This window comes from Lutra lutra, unplaced genomic scaffold (assembly GCF_902655055.1).
Source record: "Lutra lutra unplaced genomic scaffold, mLutLut1.2, whole genome shotgun sequence".
NCBI classification, from domain to species: domain Eukaryota; kingdom Metazoa; phylum Chordata; class Mammalia; order Carnivora; family Mustelidae; genus Lutra; species Lutra lutra.
This window is the reverse complement of record NW_025923848.1, coordinates 394,727-404,283: the sequence shown is the minus strand read 5'-3', so window position 1 is coordinate 404,283 and position 9,557 is coordinate 394,727. Positions and strand designations below refer to the sequence as shown.

General features: G+C 48.2%; 1 pseudogene; it reads left to right on the top strand.

Moving 5' to 3' along the window:
• The first annotated feature begins 5,583 nt into the window (after positions 1-5,583).
• LOC125092717 (spermatogenesis-associated protein 31E1-like) lies at positions 5,584-9,202 on the top strand (annotated as a pseudogene).
• The last annotated feature ends 355 nt before the right edge of the window (positions 9,203-9,557 follow it).

Sequence of the window (9,557 nt, the reverse complement as noted above, 5' to 3'; positions counted from 1 at the left end):
CCATATTTATTCTTCCAATCCAGGAGCATGGAACATTTTTCCATTTCTTTGTGTCTTCCTCAATTTCTTTCATGAGTACTTTATAGTTTTCTGTGAATAGATTCTTAGTCTCTTTGGTTAGGTTTATTCCTAGGTATCTTATAGTTTTGGGTGCAATTGTAAATGGGATGGACTCCTTAATTTCTCTTTCTTCTGTCTTGTTGTAGGTGTAGAGAAATGCAACTGATTTCTGTGCATTGATTTTATATCCTGACACTTTACTGAATTCCTGTACAAGTTCTAGCAGTTTTGGAGTGGAGTCTTTTGGGTTTTCCACATATAGTATCATATCATCTGCGAAGAGTGATAGTTTGACTTCTTCTTTGCCGATTTGGATGCCTTTAATTTCCTTTTGTTGTCTGATTGCTGAGGCTAAGACTTCTAGTACTATGTTGAATAGCAGTGGTGATAACGGACATCCCTGTCGAGTTCCTGACCTTAGCGGAAAAGCTTTCAGTTTTTCTCCACTGAGAATGATATTTGCGGTGGGTTTTTCATAGATGGCTTTGATAATATTGAGGTATGTGCCGTCTATCCCTACACTTTGAAGAGTTTTGATCAGGAAGGGATGCTGTACTTTGTCAAATGCTTTTTCAGCATCTATGGAGTGTATCATATGGTTCTTGTTCTTTCTTTTATTAATGTGTTTTATCACATGGATTGATTTGCGGATGTTGAACCAGCCTTGCAGCCCTGGAATAAATCCCACTTGGTCGTGGTGAATAATCCTTTTAATGTACTGTTGAATCCTATTGGCTAGTATTTTGCCGAGAATTTTTGCATCTGTGTTCATCAAGGATATTGGTCTGTAGTTCTCTTTTTTGATGGCATCCTTGTCTGGTTTTGGGATCAAGGTGATGCTGGCCTCCTAATATGAGTTTGGAAGTTTTCATTCTATTTCTATTTTTTGGAACAGTTTCAGGAGAATAGGAATTAGTTCTTCTTTAAATGTTTGGTAGAATTCCCCCGGGAAGCCGTCTGGCCCTGGGCTTTTGTTTGTTTGGAGATTTTTGATGACTGTTTCAATCTCCTTACTGGTTATGGGTCTGTTCAGGCTTTCTATTTCTTCCTGGTTCCGTTGTGGTAGTTTATATGTCTCTAGGAATGCATCCATTTCTTCCAGATTGTCAAATTTGTTGGCGTAGAGTTGCTCATAGTAAGTTCTTATAATTGTCTGTATTTCTTTGGTGTTCGTTGTGATCTCTCCTCTTTCATTCATGATTTTATTTATTTGGGTTCTCTCTCCTTTCTTTTTGATAAGTCTGGCTAGGGGCATATCAATCTTATTAATTCTTTCAAAGAACCAGCTCCTCGTTTCGTTGATTTGTTCTATTGTTTTTTTGGTTTCTATATCATTGATTTCTGCTCTAATCTTTATGATTTCTCTTCTCCTGCTGGGTTTAGGGTTTCTTTCTTGTTCTTTCTCCAGCTCCTTTAGGTGTATGGTTAGGTTGTGTACCTGAGACCTTTCTTGTTTCTTGAGAAAGGCTTGTACCGCTATATATTTTCCTCTCAGGACTGCCTTTGTTGTGTCCCACAAATTCTGAACCGTTGTGTTTTCATTATCATTTGTTTCCATGAATTTTTTAATTCTTCTTTAATTTCCTGGTTGACCCACTCATTCTTTAGAAGGATGCTGTTTAGTCTCCATGTGTTTGTGTTCTTTCCAAATTTCCTCTTGTTATTGAGTTCTAGCTTCAGAGCATTGTGGTCTGAAAATATGCAGGGAATGATCCCAATCTTTTGATACCGGTTGAGACTTGATTTAGGACCAAGAATGTGATCTATTCTGAAGAATGTTCCATGTGCACTAGAGAAGAATGTGTATTCTGTTGCTTTGGGATGAAATGTTCTGAATATATCTGTGATGTCCATCTGGTCCAGTGTGTCATTTAAGGCCTTGATTTCCTTGTTGATCTTTTGCTTGGATGATCTGTCCATTTCAGTGAGGGGAGTGTTAAAATCCCCTACTATTATTGTATTTTTGTCAATGTGTTTATTTGATTTTGTTATTAATTGGTTTATATAGTTGGCTGCTCCCACGTTAGGGGCATAGATATTTAAAATTGTTAGATCTTCTTGTTGGACAGTTCCTTTGAGTATGATATAGTGTCCTTCCTCATCTCTTATTATAGTCTTTGGCTTAAAATCTAATTGATCTGATATAAGGATTGCCACTCCTGCTTTCTTCTGATGTCCATTAGCATGGTAAATCCTTTTCCACCCCCTCACTTTAAACCTGGAGATGTCTTCGGGTGTAAGATAAGTTTCTTGTAGGCAACATATAGATGGGTTTTGTTTTTTTATCCATTCTGATACCCTGTGTCTTTTGATTGGGGCATTTAGCTCATTAACTTTCAGGGTAAGTATTGAGAGATATGAATTTAGAGCCATTGTATTGCCTTTAAGGTGACTGTTATTGTATATCGTCTCTGTTTCTTTCTGATCTCCTACTTTTAGGGTCTCTCTTTGCTTAGAGGACCCCTTTCAATATTTCCTGTAGAGCTGGTTTGGTATTTGCAAATTCTCTCAGTTTTTGTTTGTCCTGGATGCTTTTAATCTCTCCATCTATTTTCAATGATAGCCTAGCTGGATATAGTATTCTTGGCTGCATGTTTTTCTCATTTAGTACTCTGAATATATCATGCCAGCTCTTTCTGGCCTGCCAGGTCTCTGTGGATAAGTCTGCTGCCAATCTAATATTTTTACCATTGTACGTTACAGACTTCTTTTCCTGGGCTGCTTTCAGGATCTTCTCTTTGTCACTAAGACTTGTAAATTTTACTATTAGGTGACGGGGTGTGGACCTATTGTTATTGATTTTGAGGGGGGGTTCTCTGAACCTCCTGGATTTGATGCTTCTTCCCTTTGCCATATTGGGGAAATTCTCCAGTAATTCTCTCCAACATACCTTCTTCTCCCCTCTCCGTTTCCTCTTCTTCTGGAATCCCAATTATTCTAATGTTGTTTCTTCTTATGGTGTCACTTATCTCTCGAATTCTCCCTTCGTGGTCCAGTAGCTGTTTGTCCCTCTTTTGCTCAGCTTCTTTATTCTCTGTCATTTGGTCTTCTATATCGTTAATTCTTTCTTCTGCCTCATTTATCCTAGCAGTGAGAGCCTCCATTTTTGATTGCACCTCATTAATAGCTTTTTTGATTTCAACTTGGTTAGATTTTAGTTCTTTCATTTCTCCAGAAAGGGCTTTTATATCTCCCGAGAGGGTTGCTTTAATATCTTCCATGCCTTTTTCCAGTCCGGCTAGAACCTTGAGAATCGTCATTCTGAACTCTATATCTGACATATTACCAATGTCTGTATTGATTAGGTCCCTAGACTTTCGTACTGCTTCTTGTTCTTTTTTTTTGTTGTGAATTTTTCAGCCTTGTCATTTTGTCCAGATAAGAGTATATGAAGGAGCAAGTAAAATACTAAAATTGTGGCAACAACCCCAGGAAAATATGCTTTAGCCAAATCAGAAGAGATCCCAAATCTTGAGGGGGGAGAAAGAGGATAAAAAGGGGTTCAGAAAGAAAAAAGAAAAAAAAAGAAACTATTAAAAAATGAAATCCGATAAAGAAAAATATAAAAAGGGGAAAAATATATATATTTATTAGATAAACTATTTTAAAAACGTTAAAAAAGAAAACGGTAAAAGTTAAAAAAAATTAGCAGAAGAAGAGAAAAAAAATTGAAAAAGAAAAAAAAATTAAAGTAACTGCAAGGCTAAAAAATCATGGGGAGAAAGCCATGAGTTCCGTGCTTTGCTTTCATCTCCTCTGGAATTCTGCCGCTCTCCTTGGTATTGAAACTGCACTCGTTGGTAGGTGAACTTGTTCCTGGCTGGGTTTCCTGTTGATCTTCTCGGGGAGGGGCCTGTTGTAGTGATTCTCAAGCGTCTTTGCCCCAGGCGGAGTTGCACCGCCCTTACCCGGAGCCGGGCTGAGTAATCCGCTCGGGTTTGCTGGGTTTGCTTTCGGGAGCTTTTGTTTCCTGAGCGCTTTCCATAGTGTTCCGGAAGACGGGAATGAAGATGGCGGCCTCCTGGTCTCGGGTTCAGAGGAGCCGAGAGCCCGGGGCCCCACTCCTCAGTGCGCCCTCAGAGAACAGCGCCCAATGACTCCCATCACCCTGGCCTTGGCCGCTCTCTGAGCTGACCGAGCCTGCGACCAGTTCAAGGCAACCCCGAGCTGAGAGTCACTCCTCGGCAGAGTCACTCCTCTGCGGCCCACTTCCCCATTCTAATACCAGTAAGCTCTGCGACACTCAGACACCCCCGATCCTTCTGCGACCCTGCGGGACCTGAGGCTGCGCTGACCCCGCCCGGGCTTCACTCCAGTTAAGCCTCTGGAGCGATGTCCCTCAGCGGAACAGGCTTTTAAAAGTCCTGATTTTGTGCTCCGTTGCTCGGCTGCTCGCCGGGAGCCGGCCCCTCCCCCCGCGGTCTATCTTCACGTCGCTTTGGATTCACTTCTCCGCCAGTCCTACCTTTCAGAAAGTGGTTGATTTTCTGTTTCTAGAATTGCTGTTCTTCTCTTCGATCTCCCGTTGGATTTGTAGGTGTTTGCAATCTTTAGATAAGCTATTTAGCTGATCTCCCGCTACCCGAAGTAGTTTCAGCCTGCTACTTCTCCGCCATCTTGACTCCTCCTTCCTCTTACTTTTCTATTTCCAGCCTGATGCATCCTCACCACCACACAAGAAATACAGGAAGAGCAGGAAGGTAAGGAACCTCGGCCCAGACCCAGCAGAGTGTGACTTTATCATCTTTTCTATTATTCTTTCCACTTTTCTGAGTCACTGGAGAGACTCCTGACATGGGAAATAATAGAATTCTCAGAAGAGAGTAGACCACCATCTATCCAGGACAAGCCAGACTGGGAAGGAGTTAGAGGGACATGAGGATTTCTCCCCAAAGACCACAGACCGGAGTCCAGGTGTGGTGGAGGGTTCCAGGACAGCGTCTCAAACACAGTGACTGGTGGCTGAGGACGGGAGTTTAAGAGCTGCCTCTCTAACGGAGGTCAGGTCCCTGAGCAGGGTCACCTGCCTCTGGGACGGGGTTCCCAGCCTCCCCGTGTTCTCTTATCACAGTACCAAGCAGAGCCATGGAGAAGGAGCAAGAAAAACCAGACTCTGAAAGATGAGCATCCTCCACTCACCCCTGCGTGCCCCAGTTACACTTTGCCCCCACTCTGAGGGTCTAGCCCCACTGTCTCCAGAATACCAGGGCCTGAGCCCATCCCTCAGGAAACAGAGCCCTGGGTTGTGGGTTGGGGGCTCCAAGGAGGGAGAGTGGAACCCGGAGACTTACCAGATTCTGTGCCAGAACGAAGCCCTGAGGGGCTGGAAACTGGTATCGCTCAGCAGGGTACCCAGGATCTGGACTGGGGCTGGGACCTCCTGCACCCACTGTGGACAAGCTGTTCAACTCCACTCAGATTCCTCTGTGAGGCCACATGGTCCTTCCTCCCCCAGCAAGGTCATGAATGAGGAAGCACTTTGGAAAATATGAAGTGATCCCCATCATGAATCCTGTAATCACCATGTGGGCACATGGCTTTGGACAGTGCTGTTTGGGGTTCCTGAGTCCAATCCCTCAAAGGTTTCCCCTAAAGGGACATTGTACCCAGCCTCTGGTAACATCCCTGGACCCCCGCCTTCTGCTGTGTCCTGGTCTCCTGTTTCCAAGATCCAGAGAATTTTTGCACATTCTGGAAGATGTTCAGGACCTGTTCTCCTTTCTGCAAAGGTAAATAATCTGCCCCCTTCTCCCCTGGGTGGGCCTCCCCGAGTCTATGGTGTGACCCTGGGGCTGCAGGGAACATCCTCTGGGGCTGTTTGTGGGGGGCAGGGAAGAGCTGTGGGGAAAGACTTTGACCAAAGCCCCAGGCTGAAAGACAGCAGGAGCATTGAGATGTGGGTGTGGGACATGGAGGGCTGTGGGGTACGCTCCCAGCTCCAACTGCTACAGTGGCATCTCACGCCTCCTGTCTCCCACAGCCACCTGGCGAGACTCTCTGTCCAGGGGGGCTTTCACCAGTTCTTACATCAAGCAGCCCCTGGGCAGGTGCGCTGAGGGGTGCCAGCTGGATCCTCTCAGCCATGCAGGGAGCCTGTGGAAGATACTGCTCCCGCCATGGCCCCATCACTTGCCCGAACTGCACTTATGGGGTCCCCCCCTCGGCCTCTGGCCTCCACCCTGCCAGCAGGACTAAGGACCTCAAATTCTCTTGCTTCACACTCCTCCCTGAGTACTTCCTGGCTAGCAGAGCCTTTCCTCCCCATGGATGGCTTTTCACACCGGCCCCTTGCTCTTCCCCCTTCCCCGCCATGTCTCTGACAGCCTCCTTGGCACCAGAGCGGCCAGACTCTCCCTTTACTCTCCCTCAGTGTGTCTCAAGGTCACCCCCACCATGCCGCATCCCACAGAGCTCGACTCCGCACATGACTTGGTCAGCTGACAGGTCAGCTTCTCCTGTCCCAGCACTCTCAGGCCTGGGCCTCTCATGCTGCCCCATTTTGTCCCTGTCCTGGTGGCAGGCGGCTGCCAATGCTTCGAATCTGTCCACCTCAACACACTTGGAGTCCCATCAAGCACCTCTGTCCCATGGCCCACCAGAGGCCTTGTTCTGGGGAGACCCCACACACAGGCAGGAAGAGACTAGGATCCCCCATTCCATCAACCTGGACATCCAAAAGCTTCTGAAATAATCATTGCCAAGAGAAAAGAACTGAAGTTTTGGAGGGATAAGAAAAAGAAGGAAAGGTCAAAATACCAGTTGACCTCTTTTGGGAGAATGTTCAAGTCCCCGGGTGACGGGCAGGACAACATGGGCTGCCTGTCCTTCTGGAGCATGAGGGGCAAACAAAACAGCTGCTCGGTCCTGAGAAGCCCGCACATCCCAAGATTGCAGGGGGCAATTTGGAGCAGAAATGCATCCAGCTCTTCTGGGTCTCCCCTTTCTGCACAACAAGTCCCTGGTGGCCACTGTATGGGTGACTGATCTGCACTGGAATTCCTGTCTGTCATATTGGATGAGCTCTTTCATGCCTTGCCACCCCAGATTCAGGGCAATGTGGCTCCATGCCTCTCCCTGACCCGCGACTTACAAGACCCTTTGGCCCAGCCCCGGCCCTTGACCCATTGTCCGGGACCCTGCCCCTCCCTATGTCTCAGCCCCATCCCTTCCCTCTGGATCAGCCCCTACCCCAGACCCTCCCTCTGACTTAGCCTCAGCCCCTCCCTCTGGATCAGTCCCAGCTCCCACCTCTAACTCAGCTGCAGACCCAGGCACGCCTTGCACCCTCTGTTCCAGTGGGATCCCCTTCTCTGCCACCCGAGATGTGGAGCTGTGAGGTTTCTTGCCCTGTAGCCCAGAAAACACATTCTTACATGTCAACTGCTGTTCAAAACCTGGAATGTCACTTTATGGAGAAGCAACTAGAAAGCAGAAGATTACCTGCTTTGGTGAAAAGATCTCGGGAATTCTTTAGCCAAGGTCCTCCCTACCTTCTGCAGGGTGGCCAGGCCCCCGTGGGACATGGGCCAGTCTCTGTCCTTCCTGGAGAATTTATCGACTCTGAGCTCTGGGAGCAACCGGATTGGCACCTTTAGAAGAGGCTCATGAAGCCAGGAAGGGGCCCAAGCTGCAGGATCCAGCTATCCCTAAATATACAGCCTCACCAAGAGTTCCAGAAGGTGCCCCAGGCACACAGCTGGCACAGTCCCACGTTGGAGTCTGAGTCTATGAATGGGAGCTGGCAGGCCACACAGAAGACTGGGTTTAGGTACCCAAGAAGGACCATGCCAGGAAAGACTGGGCAAGGATTCAAGGTCCATTGCAAGGAGGATCTGGAAAGATCTACACAGGGGCACAGTGAGCTCTCCAGGGAAGGCTCCAGGAGGAATTCATGAGGAGTCAGACACAGACTTGAAGCCCTCCACAAACGGTGCAGATGAGAAGCACCTAGAGAAGGACCTGAGAGCGCAATTCAGGAAGTTGGAGCAGTTCAGAGAGGGTCAGATGCCTTTGGATGTCCATCCTTCCAGGCTCACTGCCCACCATGCCTTGGATCTTCCTGGAAAACCGAGCCCTCATGGGAAACCTGGAAATCCAGAGCTTTCGAAGTGTTGGGAACCCTGAATGACCACTTCCAAAGATTTTTCCATCCTCAGTCCTTACGCTCAATGGAAGCTAGAAGCACATATCATAAGGCTCAGGGTGAAGCACTGGTGGGGCCTTCCCCTCAAGGTTCTCAAGCCTATAAACCTCTTCAATTTGAAGAAGGGCTTCCTCCTCCCCCAGTCCTTCCCTGCCCACTCATCCACCTGCATATCCAAGGCCAGCTCGGGCACCAAGTTTGTGGGAAATCCTCCTCAGCCCTATCAAGGGGAGGTGATGAAAGAGTCTTACCCCAACTGGGGGGGGTCCCCTCAGTGCTCCCCAGCCTACATGTGAGGAAATCCAGCAGGCTCTGGAAGGGACCTCATCTGGGGGTGGCCCTCTGGCTGGACAGGGGGCCAGGCCACCTTCTCAGACTTTCACATATAGCTTTGTGTGCAGAATCTGGCATAGTGAGACTGCCTCGAGGACTCTTATGAACAGCAACTTGGAGTCAAGTCCAAGTCCAGCAACGGCCATGATGGAGCCAAGGAGGGTGAATGGGTGTTGGGCATGATGGGACACGACCATGCTAGAGCTCAACTTAGAGCCCCAAGATTTAAGTGCCAAAAAGCCCATGGTGGTGGGGGAGGTCGAGGATGCCCCTGCCTGGGGAGTCACCTTAGAACCCCATGTGCTGGCCAACAACCAAGGCCTCTGTGGTGAGCTGAGAATATCAGGGTCTTCCGGGAAAAGAGACATCCCCCTGAAACCTACAAAGTTGGTCGCCCAAGACCCTGAAGAGCTATGCCTTGAGGCACGGTGTAGGGGATCAGAGCTCCAGAAGTTGATGGAGTCAGAGAACTGGCCTCGTGATGTCACCCCCACCGTGCTCCTTCAAGACTGTGAAACTGGGGTCCTCCTTCAAGACTGTGCATCTGAGAGTCTCCTTCAAGACTGTCAGTCCATCGTGTTCCTCTCTGCTGACATCTTGGCAGATGGCCAGGTGCCCAGAGGCAGCAAGCCTTCCCGCAGAGAAGTTAACTTCTACACAATTTGATAAGCTTGTAGGATTGGGGGCCCTGGGATGGACTTGTCTGTGACATTTATGTACACGTTTGTCCCAAGGAAGGCTCCCAGGGGACTGGTGGGGAATCAGAGGCCAAGGGACTGGCCTGGCTGCTGGTCTTGGTTACCCCAGAGCCTGGAGGTCCAGGAGGCCCTCAGATGGGGCTTCTCCCACCCCTGGCTGGAAGGCACATGTCCAGAAGGTGGGTGGAGTCTAGGAGGGCCCCTCTCCTCGCGTGTCCCACTCCAGCCCAACATTGTCCTCTGAGGCCCCCCACACATCACTCTGACAGAGATGCACACAGAGACCCCACACAGAGACCCCTGACAGAGACCACATGCAGATA